This window comes from Helianthus annuus, chromosome 3, assembly GCF_002127325.2.
Source record: "Helianthus annuus cultivar XRQ/B chromosome 3, HanXRQr2.0-SUNRISE, whole genome shotgun sequence".
In the NCBI taxonomy this organism is placed as follows: domain Eukaryota; kingdom Viridiplantae; phylum Streptophyta; class Magnoliopsida; order Asterales; family Asteraceae; genus Helianthus; species Helianthus annuus.
In genome coordinates, this window is record NC_035435.2 from 11,683,858 (window position 1) to 11,699,836 (window position 15,979).

Here is a 15,979-nt window from a genome sequence, read left to right on the forward strand (position 1 = left end):
ATTTAGAAGAGTAAGGATATTTGTAGGGTTGGAGATAAAATGAAGGTTTTTAAGGATTTGTAAGGATATGATGTGGCAGATGATGTGACAGCTAAGGATGCTTAAGGGCACCCGTAGCGTTGGAGATAGTCTTATGGATGAATATGTGTCATCTTTCCCAAATTTTCGTTTTACATTTCATTCTAAACTTTGCGAGTTAACATGGCGTAACGTGCGTTACGTTTCGTTCTAAATCTTGCGAGTTTACGCAATGCAATGTGCGTGTGTGGTTTAACATTTTTACGTCTATTTTTTCCTGTTTGACAGGTTCGTCGCAACTCGTAGATCGACTTAGTTTTTCTTTTCTATGTTTTACGTGTCAGTCTAATTTCTTCGCATTAACATGACGCAACTTCAGTGTAAATAATCGCTGACGGTGATATGTTAATTGAAACTATTTGACACGGTTTACACCCCGTCGGGGTTTGATACTGATTTAAGAAAACACATTGAACATTACCTATTGAGTTAACTTCCATTTTGCTCCTTGTGATTTGGTCATTTTAATGGTTTTGCCCCAATAGTCTAAAAATAGTCATTATCCTCCCTGATTTTTCTAACTTATCGTCATTTTGCTTCCCGCCTCTAACCCCATCCAAAAAATCCATTAACTAGAAGGGTATTTTGGTAATTTTATAGATAAAAGTAAGGGCATGTAAGTCTTTTCACCTAAATAAACTTATAACTTGTTTCTGTACATGTATATAGTAATTCTTTTCTGACCCCCATCTTTCCAACCACTCTTTCTACCAGCCACCACCATCCACAACCATCCACCACCTGCAACTACCACCTGCCGACCACGACTACCACGACTTTTAACTAAACGTTTTAATTGAGTTAGAGCCAGGGAGTAAACTACCGAAATACCCCTACTTTTAATTGAATGTTTTAAGTAAGTTAGAGCCAGGGAGCAAACTGGCAACAAACTAGAAAGATCAAGAAGGAAAATGACTATTTTTAAACTACTGGAGCAAAACCGTTAAAATGAACAAACCACGCGGAGCAAAACGAAAGTTAACTAAAGTATTATTAATATCATACATTTTAATAATAACAACCATCATCACCCTGAGAATAATATACCCTTCCCACAATCTTCAACTTCTAGTTCAATTTCATCGAAACTCCCTCTCAAAATCCGATCATAACTCCAATTTTTCATCAATCAATCAATCTCAGGTAACTTCACTTATTTAACAAACCTACCTTTTTTCAATCACAATATTCAACTCAACATATGGACGGTAACAAAGATGAAGCCTTTAAATGTTTACAAATGAAAGGAGGGGTTAGACTATCCGCATCAGTGAAAGGCTATCCTTTCTACAAACGGCCTAATCAGCATGTCACATGAGCTTTTCACTTATTCTTCCCACAAACACTTTTTACCCACAACAATAACATATATATCCTTCCCACAAACAACCTTATTATAATTATTTTATTAAATTTAAACTAAATAAAAAAAAAGAAAGGACCCACCATTCCTCATTCTTCACCATTCTTCCCCAAGAATCCGTAAGAACGAACACCCTCCATGTCATCCTCTACAACACCCACTAATCCATCCCTCTCACAAATGCCCTCTACATAGGCCAAGAATCACCTACAAACATCCTTGATGTGGATAGTCTTATGATTATTACATTGAAAAACAACATAAACTAAATCTACTAGATTTTAACAAAGATGTGGACGTGCCGGAGTGGTTATCGGGCATGACTAGAAATCATGTGGGCTCTGCCCGCGCAGGTTCGAATCCTGCCGTCCACGTTTTTTAACTCCTTTTTTTTCTGTTAATGTAAAGAAATTTGACAATGAAGATGACCCTGTATAAGAGTCATCTCAAAAGTCAAAACAATCCAATAAGTCTGTGCTTGACATATGCCTAAGAAAACCAGAGCTGACCTAGTTTAATTTTATACCGGTTCAGTGTTTTCGACCGGTTTTGATGCCTGTATAGTGGATGGAACCAAGTGCTCAACTTATGTGCTCCTGGAACTAGTCCCTCGCCTCGCCTGCCCCGCTTGAGCCCCTAGGCGTGCACCTGGCTTGCCTTTGGCTGCATAGATTTCACCTATTTTTTGTGTTGGTGACATCTCGGTTTGTCATATGCACTTTAAGTGAGAAGCATACAGTTTACTACAGTAGCTAGGGGGACAATAAGTGACACAACCTAACACACAAATAATGAGATTTTGGCACAACTTTAAGCACCATATCGTATTCAAGTGGACCTGTTAAATTAAAAGGTTGTGCTTGAGATGACCTCTTTAATCCAATTGAGTAAAATGACTTGTCAACCCGTTTACAACCCATTTTATTACAACCTGCCTGCCCATTTAACATGTTTACAATTTGATTACGGCTCAATTACAACCGGTCAAGCCATTTACAAAATGCCAACCCGTCTTCCCGTTTCAATAAACGGGTTAGCTAAAAAGATTATACGACTTAAAGGACAAGGTATGTTATAATATGCATACTAAATCTAATTGTCTACACAATTTGCACGTACTATACAAAAATTTGCCCATGATTTAGGATTTCAAACATGGTATAGAATCAATATAGGTAACAAACTGTAGACAAAGACTATGCATATAAAAAAAAATAAAAAAAAATGAATAAACTCATAGTTTTAAATTAAGTGAAAATTTCTTACATATCTCTTCAAACTTTCTGGATATCATATATGTCCAAACTAATTCTAAATAGATTAAAGAGTAAAATGCACGGATGCTCCCTGTGGTTTGGTAAAATTTCACCTGTAGTCCCCAACTTTTGGAAATTACACTCTTGCTCCCTGTGGTTTGCTCGATTGTTACACAGGAGCAGATAACAATTGTGAGTGAAATTAGAAGGAAAAAAAGATTATTATGATGTTTTAGGGGTGGAAAGAAGCTGTAGTTTTGATGATGTTAAAAATGCTTATAGGAAACTGTAATTGAAAGTTCATTCTGATAAGAATAAGGCCCTCGGGTCAGACGAGGCGTTTAAGAAGGTTTCGAAAGCGTTTAAGTGTTTAAGCGATGAGGAGAGTCGAAAACAGTATGATCTTTACGGGTTTGGTAACGGGTCAGGGTCGGATGGGCTTGTTTACGAGAAAGAGAGTTGGCGTCGGGATGTTGGTCGAGGGTTCGGTAACGGGTTTTATTACGAAGGTGATGTTGACGCGGAGGAGATTTTTAGGAGCTTTTTTTTCGGTGGGGTGAACCCGTGGGCTGCAACACAGTTTAGTGCGGGTCATAATGGGTCGGATGGGTTTGATATGAGGACTTTGATTACGTTGTTACCGGTGCTTGTGATGCTTTTTGCCCTAGAACGAGCTTGTGTATTCGCTTTCTAGAACTTATGTTTATGATCACCGTTTGGTTACGCAAAATGGGGTTCCTTTTTTTGTGAAATCGCGTGACTTTGAGCCGAATTATCCGTTGAATAGTGAAGAAAGGTTGAGGTGGAACACGTGTGTTAGCGGTTGGTTAATGGGTCAAAATGGTTAACTTTATGTGTAGGTCGAAATGGGCTGGGTTAAAATGGGTTTGTTATGCTTACATAAGTTTATAAATATGGTATTTTTTAATATTTCAAAATTAGATATATTACAAATGATATCTTGTGTCATTTTATCATACACAATGACAATTCATAATTACAAGACACAAACAATTAACGTTAGGGCTAGTGAAACGTCATAGATAACAGTATAACCACAACTGGCCCATTTATTGTAGATGTTCAAGGTTTATTATCACTAAAACTTTGATATGTGGGAGTCGGTGATACAGACGGGTTGGGTAATGGGTCAAACTGAGTATTTTATAGTACGGGTCAAAACACATCAAATAATCATCGTGTTAAATACGATCATAAATATATCTCACTATACAATATAGTAATATAAAGGCTTTAGGAAGCTTTTTTCGTTATTTTACAATTCAGGCGACTTTCAATCATTTAACTCGTTTCCTTTTACTAATGTCTTTGATTTTCCGCATTCGACTAATTTGTAAGTTAACAAGTCAATCTATTCAATCTTAATCACTTTAATCTGGCCTAAATTTGAATGTTTATTTATTGTTTTTAAATTCCGTCATTATAGAAGTTGTTGCTTAATCCGAATCGAAAATTCGAAACATTAGAACCGAGAATAACACAGTGTGACATTCTCAATTGGTCTCATCTCTAAATTGAAACAACTAAATGGGCATAGAAAACTTGAATGAAAAGAGGGGTTAAGATTATCACATTGAAAAACAACATAAAATAAATCTGCTAGATTCTTACAAAGACGTGGACGTGCCGGAGTGGTTATCGGGCATGACTAGAAATCATGTGGGCTCTGCCCGCGCAGGTTCGAATCCTGCCGTCCACGTTTTTTTACTCTTTATTTTCTGTTAATGTTTCAAGACTTTTATAAAGCAAACATCTAACAAAAAGTTCATTCAGGTTATTTTACAATATGCAAAAGTTGAGGGATGTGAAAGATCAACTTATGTGCTCCTGGAACTAGTCCCTTGCCTCACCTGCACCGCTTGAGCCGCTAGGCGTGCGCCTGGCTTGCCTTTGGCTGCATAGATTTCAACTATTCTTGTGTTGGTGACATCTCGGTTTGTCATATGCACTTTAAGTGAGAAGCATACAATTTACTACAGTAGTTACGGGGATTTTGAAAGTAGTAATGGCAACAGATGCTGAACCTTTTGAAATTATATATTATATAATACTCTAATTTACAACAATTCTGTGCATTATAGGTTCTCCATTTTGCTTCCAATGTTGTACGGTGGTTTTGAGAAAACCATAGGCTACTGGCCAGTATGTGTTCTTTACTTCTGTATCTCGCTTCACCCTCATCACCACTCAGACACCACCCCTTCACCCCACATCAGCAATAACACTCATCCCTTCCCTTCATCCTCAACGACCTCTTATCTGCGATACAAAACCCGGCGAAGGAGAGAGAGAACCATGTTTGAAGAGATAGAGCGCCGCGAGAGTAGATGTAGAAAGAGGGAGCCAACGATCGATGATTAAGAAGGTCACAACGGTGGTTCTGTGTTCTGGCGATGACAGTGACTTCAAGAAACGAAGACCCGATTAGGTTGATTTTTCCTCGGTAATCTCTCGACCCCTTTGCATGTTCTCGTCATTGGGTGATTAAAAATATCGTCTTTTTGATTATTTATCACTGCACGAATCGGTTTCAAACAATATTGTAGGCAGGCATTTGCTGCAATCTTCCGTTATTATGTGCTGGTGGGGTTTATTTTAGTTTGGAATCAAAAAGGTTTTTCTTTTTCATATATAAGTTGATGATTGAACAATGGTTTAGTTTGTATTATACATGAATAAGCTTTTTTGTTATTTATGCTAGCGGATGATTTGAGTATATCTACAGGTTACTAATTTCAGTAGTTGGACTTTGAAACTCTAGCCTTTATCTGATTCTTATTGTATCGTTGTTTATCATGCTTGCAACTTCAATTCTTTATGGTGATATACCCTATGATTGAACCCTTAAACGAATGATCAATGATCCACTTCATATGTTTCAAGGGTAGGCTCATAGGCTTGAATCCTTTAATACTTTTGTAATATATAGATGCAGCCTCCTGTAGTAGCTACTTGTATAGAGGATGAAATGTCGGATGTCATGCAATATCCAAATCACTTTGCTATGAGTTATAATGGTGAGTGATATTCCTGCCTTCATTTAACACAACTTATTTAATGCTATGGGTATCCCTTTTAAGTGTTGAAGCTAACAGGGGCTCATTTACATAATGCCTACTTGATGTGAAGAAAATTGTAAACGGACCGTGTATGATGGATAAAATTAAATAGATGAATACAACATAAACTTTTGCATATTCTTTCACTCGCTTTCTTTATATACCTGCTTCATGTTAATGACATTCTTAAATTTATTTCTCTTTATAGAAAGAAGTTTTATGTATATTGGTAAATTAACATGGTTGGTTGGTTGGTTCATGTCTTCGTGAATGACAGAATTCACAACTATGGTTGGAGCTCAGAAGGTGTTTGCATGATCCTGTTAGTGTTATTTATAAAGAAAAAATTCGTGTTGTCATACCTGATATAACTAACACTTGCCGAAAGGAATCAAGCAATCACGTAAGAAGATCACCAGGTGGTTCTTCGTCAAGAGCTAAGTGCCTATACGAAAGCCGTATAAGATGTGATACTATATCATTTATTAATGTGCAGGTTTGCTTTTCAAGTATTATCGACGATTTACAATTTCAATGGTTAAGTTGAAACCCATACCGATAGAAAATTTCTATTTGGTATTGTTGTCAGTTAACCTATATATAAGTTATGAGCCAAAACGAGTTTATTCAGGTTCATGAGGCCTAACGGGTTTCTGCGACAAATTTTAAATTTATAAAGAGCTGACCATGTATGTACAGTGGACAAACCCGTCCTGCGACATTATGTTGACCATATTTCTGGGACATTTAGGACAGGATGTTACAACCAGAGATATATGTATTACATTTAGGACAAAATTTTGAGTTTACGAAGTAAAATACACAACAAATCAGTTGCGTAAAATTGCTGCAAAATAGTTTCCCTAGCCAGTTGGTCAATTTAAACAACATGGTAAGTTTTTAAAAACGAGCACCAACACTTTTTTATTTCATCATTTTAATCTTATGCTTAAAAACTTTTTTATTCGTGAGCTGCATTGTTTTTAAAATTCTACTAAATGGGTCAAAGTAGCCAACTTTTTAGAACGTGGCAATCGATTCGTTTTATTAAGTAGGTCACGCAGGTCCCTTTCATTGTACAAGTAAAACAATCATATTTTCAGAAATGGGTCTAATGTCATTAAATGGCCAGGTTTCTTACACGGGTTAGCTTGGTCACCTTTAATAAGCTGATGAGATGTTGGGTCAAACGAGTCTAGCTTTATAGAACCAGCCAATCGATTTGTTTTTTTAGATGGCTCAAGCAGATCAATTTTATTAAAAAGGTAAGTAAAACACTCATCTTTTCTTAAATGAGTCGCGTGGGTTATTTTCATTAAACGGACAGTTTTTTACAAGGGCCAACTGGGTCAATTTTAATAGGCTGATGAGTTTTTATAAAAGAGTATTTTTTTTAACGAAGCTCGAACCAGTGACAGGTCAGTTTTAAGCTGGTACATTTTTATTAGTGGTCACTAACACTTTTGATTTATTCCATCATTTTTTGTGTCTGTGCCGCATAGTTCTTAAGTTTTTATTACATGGGTCGAACGGGTCAGCTTTATAGAATAGGTCAACTGATTCGCTTTTATTAAAAGGCTCAAGTGGGCCAGTTTTATTAAATGGGTTGGAAGATCATTTTCTCTTAAACGTCGAATGGGTTTCTATAAACCGGGTCAACAGGGAAAGTTTTCCTACACAGGCCAACTAGATCAGTTTCTGTAACTTGGTGGGTTTTTATAAACGTCTAGAGTAGTTTTAAGATTGAGGGCATCCAAGCACCTACGCGATTGCGTAAAATACAAATGAATTATGGTTAATAAACATTGAATTAGATAATGGTTGCTATTAGTTTTTTTTTTTTGTTGGGAATTGCTAATGCATAGAGAAGGTGGGATAGACTTGATTCTGAGGTACATGAAATCATTGTTGGGTGTTCGATCTATATCTACTAGGCTTAAATTTATTTATATCAAAATCAACATACACTCAAGGAGCCTTGAGATGATTTATTGTTTATTCTTGAGATAATATGGTAGTTGTTCGTTTTGCATGATGTTTTTTGTTTTGCAGGAAACGTCTCTTAGACACTAAAGGCATGGCGATATTTAGCTTTTCGTTTTAAATGTGTTTGTGTAGGATGTTATCTAAATTAATCAGTCCCGATGCAACCAATTTATGTATCAAAGGTGTCGCTTGCGGCTGGGAGTTACATCATGTAACTGATCTATCTTCTCATTGGCTATTATTTGTTCAACCGTCTATTTTCCAACCACTATTGCAGCAGCCCTATGAACAACAATTTTATTCACAAATCCAATGATTCCTTCAGACAATTTGTACCGGAGAAGAACATGTGGAACAACAACTTTAAGCTTCATTGAGGCATATGGTCGCATACTGTGCAGCTTAATATCTCCGATTTCAACTTGTATTAGAATAGAAGATTTGCCCAAATACAATAGATCAACAATAAATCGCAAGCTCAAAAGCTTTTACAAGCACATATAGCTTCAATGAGCAACAACAGTCAATGAGGGAGCACGACGTAATATTAAGGTAAAGCTTGCGTATCATCAGTTACAACAACTACGGCAGAAAGAAGAAACAACTTAGGTGACTTTAATTCATTTCACTTGGATGTGGTGCTAATATGCCTTTGCAGATGATTTAGTTTCTTGTGTTTCTTTTCCTTTTTGCTTCCCTTGGTGTATTGTGGCGAGCTTCTGGCTTGTAGCTTTTTATGGGTTAATAAAAATGGTGTTTTGTTTGCCAAACGTAGCGGGCAATACATGTGGCCCCGACCGCAACGCGGCGGGTGCTATTTCTAGTTCTTCTCCATTTTCCACTTCTTGTTGGTCGGGTAACAAGTCAAAATGAGTAACTATAGAGTTGGTCATGTTGGGTTAGGCCCATCTAAGCTAGTTTTTTTTTTTTATTTCATAAATACTTGATTTCTTGAATATGATTACAAGAATCATATTATTGCAAAAAAAATTCTGACATTTTAACAAACATGATTTAGATGGTTTTATGCATTTGGAAACACCTGTGATGACTCTTGACCCGTTTGTCCCATTTAATCCGTTTTCATTCTAGTGAAGCGTCATAGATAAAAATATAATCCAAACCGACCCATTTATTCATAGATGTATTGATACATCCTAATGTTCTAGGTTGTTTTACATAAACATGTTTAGTGTTTTCATGGCATGCAGTTTGATGTTCTTATGTATGCAACTATGATGTTTTCAATGAAGTCAACTTAGATCACAAATCCAACACCTGAAGGTCTATTATCACCAATAACTTTGATATTATTTAGAGATGGCAAAATGGACGCGTTGAGTAATAGATCAGAATGGGCAAGTTGTTTCTAGAACGGGTCAAAATGGACTGGGAACATTTTATCCAAACATGTTAAATTTTCGTAAACAATCATTTTATCAAAGATGATTTTAAATACATACAATAATAATATAAATGGTTAAGGAAGTTTTCCTAGTTAAAAATACATTTTGGGTGACTTTACGATCACTTCACTCTTTTCCTTTTATTGGTATTTTTTGTTCTATCAATTTTAATTGATTCATAAGTAACTAAGACAATCTGTTCAACTCAAATGACTATAATAGTGACTTTATTTATTTCTTGATTTTAAATTCTAATCTCTATAACTTTCAGAATGCCATTGTTGCTTAATCCGATTCGAAAACTTGAAAAATATTTGAATCGAGAACGGGACAATATGTATATGTAAGGTATCACTAATACTATAAAAACGGACTCAAGAAATGTGGTTAAACAGACCAAACTTTTTTTATCGTAAACATACAACTTATAAACAAAACAGTGGACGTGCCGGAGTGGTTATCGGGCATGACTAGAAATCATGTGGGCTTTGCCCCCGCAGGTTCGAATCCTGCCGTCCACGGTTTAATTTTTAGTATGATTGATGACATAAATTTTAACAAAAATTTCTGCTGAAAATGATGATAAAATATCTGTAATAAAAAGAGTAGTAATGAAGTGAGTTTAAAAAGTAAGTGAATAGATAGTTTTGAAAAGAGTAATTATTATTTTGGGTAGTTTTATTACTTTTACCCCCTTTTTTTTTTTAACAGTTGAGTCTACAACGTCTTTTTTTTCTAACCCTTTTGGCCCCTAACACTAACCCATCCATTAAATGTTAGAGGCCCAAAGGGTTAGAAAAAAAGACGTTGAGGGCTTAGATGTTAAAAAAAATTCTTTTTTGTGCTAAAATGGTAAAAGTGATATAACCACAGGGGCCAAAATCGTAATTTACTCTTTTGAAAATTATTAGAGTAAATTGCCATTTTAGTCCCTGAGTTTTTGTCCAAATTGTCATTTTAGTCCAAATAGTTTTTTCTTTCTCCTTTGGGTTCCAGACTTTTCCTTTTTCTTGCCATTTTGATCAAATCGTATAACTTAGTCTAAAAACCAGGTTATAATCAGAGATATTTTTGGCATTAAATTATTATGAGATTTATAAATTATGTTGTAAACTACCCCTGGTTATCACTACACAACATTTATGCCAAAAATACCCCTGGTTATAACCAGATTTTTAGACTGAGTTAGGCAATGATTAAAATGGCAAGAAAATAGAAAAGTCAGGGACTCAGATGAGAAAAAAAAATTATTTGGACTAAAATGACAATTTGGACTAAACCTCAGGGACTAAATGACAATTTATTCAAATTATAAAGGTAATATTATATTATGAGATTTTTTTTTCAAATAATAAAACATATTAGAAGAGTTAGGGGCTGTTTGTTTAGCTCTTAATAGGCTCTTAATAGTTCAGATCTCTTACTGGTTCAGCACTTAATGGTTCAGACTGTTTGTTTCGTTAGCAGATGTCTGAATGGTTAAGACATTTGCCTCTGATTGATTAAGCATTATACTGAGTCGAATGGTTATGACATCTAATCTGAATTGGTCAGACATTTGCCTCTGAACGATTGAGCATTATACTGGCTCTTAATGGTTCAGACCTCTTACTGGTTCACCACTTAACCATTCAGATGTTGCCAAACAACCCCTAAATTTCTGTTTTCGTCTTTGATGTTTGTCCATTTTAACTAATCTAGTCCAAATATCTAATTTATAACAAAACCAGCCCCGAGGTTTGCATTTCTTAATGTTTTTCATCAAAATGGCTAACTTGGTTTGCTTTTTCTATTAATTCTTGGCTAATTGACCATCGTACCCACAAGGACTGAAATGGAGGTTAATTCTTATATATATATAGGGTGGGGTTCGGCTACAATGTCCATTTTTCCTACCAAGTGTACAAAGTCATAAAACACTACAATTTCAGCCATAAAACACACTCAAAACCCATAAATAACATAGCGAAGATCACTAAAACACAATATCCAAACCATAACAATTCTTAAATACTTCAAACACACCATCATACAACTATGAATATAAAACACAACATGATAATCAACACAAATCACACTAATGTTAGTTATTCGATAATCAAAGCCTTATCATCCAAAACATAACACAAAACCCACAAATATGGTGTTTTCGTAATCTCCACTATGTTATTTGTGGGTTTTGAGTGTGTTTTATGGTTGACATTATGGTGTTTTATGTCTTTTTACACTTTGTAAGAAAAATGAACTTTGTAGCCAACTCCCATCCTATATATATACACACACATATATTAAAAATTATATACATATTTAAATTGTATCACGTTTGATGTTTAAAATTCTTATATATATATATATATATATATATATATATATATATATAGTTTATTATTTAATGTTTAAAGTTTTTGAGATGTTACAAACTTCACATAATCTAACCTCAAAAAAATATTATATGTATATATATGCATGCGTAAAATAGTTACGCATATATATAAAATGCTACGGTTAAGGTAAAATAGTTACGCAACTAATATATATAATTACACACAATAATTACACACTCATAAAAAATAATTACATATAAAAATTACACAACTTATAAAAATATAATTTGCATATGGTATTTCTATGGTTTATTTTTTATAATTTAAATAATACATGATTATACACTTTACGGTGTTTGTGTGTTGTGTTCTCCGCCGTATCGTACCAAATTGATTAATGAGCAATTACACAAATTGAATACACAACTATCATAACCACTCATTTGAATACCATGTTTGATCATGAACTCATCAAACCTTTTATATCATTTTCATACAATGCCTTGGGATTGTTTTGGTACATCTATTTAGAGGTTAGATTATTTAAATTTAGTAAAATCCTAACATCTTAAACATTAAACAATTTTAAAGATATATAATATTTTTAGAGTAAAATGTCATTTTAGTCCCTGAGGTTTGACCAAAATTGTCATTTTAGTCCAAATAGTTTTTTCTTGCCATTTTAGTCCAAATAGTTTTGTTTTTTTTTGCCATTTTAATCCCTGACTTTTGTCATTTTTTGCCATTTTCATCGACCACCACCACCCACCCCATCACAACCTTCTATCATCGCCACCACCTGCCTGCACCGTTACTACCCACCCACCCCACCACCTTCACCACCCATCATTTCCACCACCACCGACCACTTTTCCGCCACCTATGTCATCAACCAATACCATCGCCATCATCATAGAACCAACAACCACCGCCATCATCTTCACTGTAAACCGGCACAACACCATCCCCATACTACGCACCTGCAAAAAAGAAAGAAAAATGTGGTTTGACCAAAATTCAGCAAAGTTAACTAAATTTTTTGAATGGAGTTAGTGGGTTGGATGAAAATGGTAAAAAAATGACAAAAGTCAAGGACTAAAATGGCAGAAAACAAAACTATTTGGACTAAAATGACAAGAAAAAAACTATTTGGACTAAAGTAGCAATTTTGGTCAAACCATAGGGACTAAATGGGCAATTTACTCATCTATTTATCTAATAAATGGGGATTAAGGCTGATGTCATAAGGCAGCTCTCCCCCAATCATAGGCAGGTATTTTAAAATGGGTGATGTCATCTTTTTTCTAAAACACATACATGACCAGATACATGCACACATACATACATAAGTTAACTAATTAAATGATTTTATATTTAAAATTAAAATTATAATTACTTTTAATTAATACCAATTCCTGCATTTAATTGGGCCAACCCTTCTTGTCACACCCCCAAAATCCACACGCGGATTACCACCGCTTGGGGGCGTGACATGACCAGGATCAAGCCATCAATCATATCAAACATAGTGTATAATAGTTTAAGTTATTCATAAAACCCAATTCAATACGATTGATGTTCAAACCAACTTTGTTTAAGTAGCGGAAGCATGTAAGTAAAACCCAACGTAAATAATAATGTATGAAATGTCATAAGTGTTTAGCAAGCATTCTCGATCCACTGCCCACAACGACCTGCTCCTTCCCAGTGCAAGCTCCATAAGTACCTAAGGTCCTGCAAGGCATGCAGCAGAGAGTCAACAACTAGTTGAGCGAGTTCACAGTTAATAGTTCGGTAATAGTATAGTGTGAGTGGTAGTATGTTCGTTCGTTATGTCAGGTATCGTATTAGTTTCCATCGCGGCCTCCTAGGCAGGTATGCGAAGACATTAGGGGATGTTCTTCCCAAGTATTCTAGACTAGGTTTATTTGTATCACGGCCTCCCAGGCAGGTGTGCGAAGATTAGTAAATTTAGTTCGCGGCCTTCCTATGGCAGGTGTGCGAAGTCAGTCATAATATCGCGGCCAACCCTTGGCAGGTGTGCGAAGATCAGTTCAATAAGTGTTACTAGTCTAGCAGTGTCTTATCGTGAGGTTCTACCATCTGATTATATACAATAAGTCATCCAATCCCATTCCCACCCGGGAACCCCATGCCTTGGCTGTGTGAACTCACCTTGGTTTGCTCGGCAGATACACAAAGTTCGGTTAGGCTATATAGTGATCAACCACGTCCTAGCATGGTTATTATACAAGTCAGGTTCGTATTCAAGTATAACGCATATGTTCTACACATATTGTACACAAGTATAATCATGGCATGCACAAGTATGTCATAGCAGTCCAATAGCAGGCACGGAAACAAGTCCAAGTATCCGGCCCAATCAGTTGGGCTCGTGACAGTGAAAGTCCAATAGGGTGCAAGTGTTCACGGTCTCGAGTCGAGACTAGAGATCTCGAGTCGAGACTAGGCGGTCTCGAGTTGTACTGGTTTCGGGGTCTCGAGTCGCAACAAGGAGGTCTCGAGTTGTCATGGTCTGGTCGAGACTACACGGTCTCGAGTCGCAACCGGACCCGCAACCGTGGTCTCGGTTTGTGCTGTCTGTGTTGGTAAGGTGGTCTCGAGTCGAGACTAAGGGTTCTCGACTCGCAACCCTGGTCGAGACAAAGTGCAACAGATTTCCTTAATTATTAGTAACAATCATTCCGTAATTTCAGCTAACAAGTTAGGCAGTTTCGAATCAGATCAATCAACCATTTTCACAGTTTCAAATCATCTTCAAACATGTTCATATTATCATCATCATCATACGAAGCATAAACCGCAACATATAACTATCATGTAATCGGACTCTAGACTAATCATGCCATCCTAACCCGAAATCCTAATATCATAGCCGGTTTAACAAGCATATATTCGGACCAATTATCATATTGCCAATCATACATACAACCGATTTCATATATATTCATAATCAATATGCACATGAGCCGATTAGCAAGAACACAATCAATCATGTAACACTAGCCCTAGATTATCATGCAAGAAACATCATCAAACATGAAATCATATAACAACAGACACTTAAAACACTAACCGGCTTAGGGATGAAACCCGTGAGGTCTCGAGTCCAGGTGATGTTGTCGCCGGCTTCAAGAGGAAACAAGAGAGAGAGAAGGAGTTCTAGGGTTTTGTATAACTTGTGTGTTTGTAACAAATGAGAGAAGGTTACTAACACCCTATGTGTTATGCGTGTACATGAAGTGGGCCGACCCCATCATTGGGTTGTCTTTGGTCTCGAGTCGGCCAAACATACATGGGCCGATTGGGTTTGTGTAGTTGGATCATGCAACTATATAAACAAACATTCACAATTTCACACAAGGCACGTATAGCACGTTATTAAAATAGAGTTCACATAATCACGTAACGTTACACAAAAGTAGGTTCGAAATACGAGTTGTCATATTATCCCCAACTAAAAAGAAATTTCGTCCCGAAATTTGGTACGCACTCACTGGGGAAGCTAGGTAAGTTGTATCGTTCACTGGTTTTCCTGGGGTGTCACATCCTCCCCCCGTTGATCTGGAATTTCGTCCCGAAATTCCGTAGTAGTAGCTTCAGCCTCAGTAGTGGTTGCATTGGTTCCGAATAACTGGGGATACTTTTTTGTCATCTGGTCTTCGCGTTCCCAGGTGTACTCTGGGCCACGACGGGAGTTCCAACGAACTCGAACAAGATGGATTCTCTTGTTTTTGAGGACCTTAACATCCCGGTCCGTGATTTCAACTGGCTCCTCGACGAACTGCAACCGCTCGTCGATAGTGAGTTCCTTAAAAGGAACTATGAGGGTCTCATCTGACAGGCACTTCTTGAGATTCGACACGTGAAAAACATTGTGAACTGCACCGAGTTCAGCTGGTAGGTTTAGCTTGTAGGCCACTTTGCCTATTTTCTCAATGATTTCAAATGGTCCGACGTACCGTGGATTTAGTTTGCCCCGTTTGCCAAAACGTATCACACCCTTCCAGGGTGAGACTTTAAGTAAAACCCGGTCCCCGACCTGAAATTCCAATGGCTTCCTACGCTTATCCGCGTAGGCTTTCTGACGGTCGCGTGCTGCCGTCATGCGTTGTCGTATCTGCGCAATCTTTTCCGTGGCGTCCACTACAATCTCTGGACCCGTGATCTGACTATCCCCCACCTCTGCCCAACAGAGAGGTGACCGACGTTTACGCCCGTATAATGCCTCGAATGGAGCGGCTTGTATGCTGGTGTGATAACTGTTATTATACGAAAACTCCACCAAAGGGAGATGCTTTTCCCAGCCGTTGCCGAAATCAATAACACATGCCCGAAGCATGTCTTCAAGAGTCTGGATCGTTCGCTCAGACTGCCCATCCGTCTGAGGATGATATGCTGTGCTCATGTCTAACCGTGAGCCAAAAGATTTGTGCATCGCTTGCCATAGCTCTGACGTGAATCG

The 15,979-nt window shown here is 36.8% G+C and overlaps 1 long non-coding RNA gene, 3 other non-coding genes and 1 pseudogene across 5 annotated transcripts; all 5 read left to right on the top strand.

Annotated features, from left to right (window-relative positions):
- The first annotated feature begins 1,733 nt into the window (after positions 1 to 1,733).
- On the top strand, positions 1,734 to 1,815 carry TRNAS-AGA. The gene has a single exon. It is a non-coding gene; the product is annotated as a tRNA-Ser (tRNA).
- LOC110931214 lies at positions 1,774 to 3,545 on the top strand (annotated as a pseudogene).
- A 790-nt stretch (positions 3,546 to 4,335) lies between these two features.
- Positions 4,336 to 4,417, top strand: TRNAS-AGA. The gene has a single exon. It is a non-coding gene; the product is annotated as a tRNA-Ser (tRNA).
- Positions 4,418 to 5,206: 789 nt separating this feature from the next.
- LOC110928636 lies at positions 5,207 to 8,537 on the top strand. Of its 2 annotated transcripts, XR_004888233.1 has the most exons (4): positions 5,207 to 5,602; positions 5,648 to 5,735; positions 6,055 to 7,974; positions 8,089 to 8,537. It is a non-coding gene; the product is annotated as an uncharacterized LOC110928636 (long non-coding RNA). The 2 variants fall into 2 exon arrangements; XR_002586519.2 differs by having other exon boundaries at positions 5,214 to 5,602; positions 6,055 to 8,537.
- Positions 8,538 to 9,608: 1,071 nt separating this feature from the next.
- On the top strand, positions 9,609 to 9,690 carry TRNAS-AGA. Its single transcript has one exon. It is a non-coding gene; the product is annotated as a tRNA-Ser (tRNA).
- The last annotated feature ends 6,289 nt before the right edge of the window (positions 9,691 to 15,979 follow it).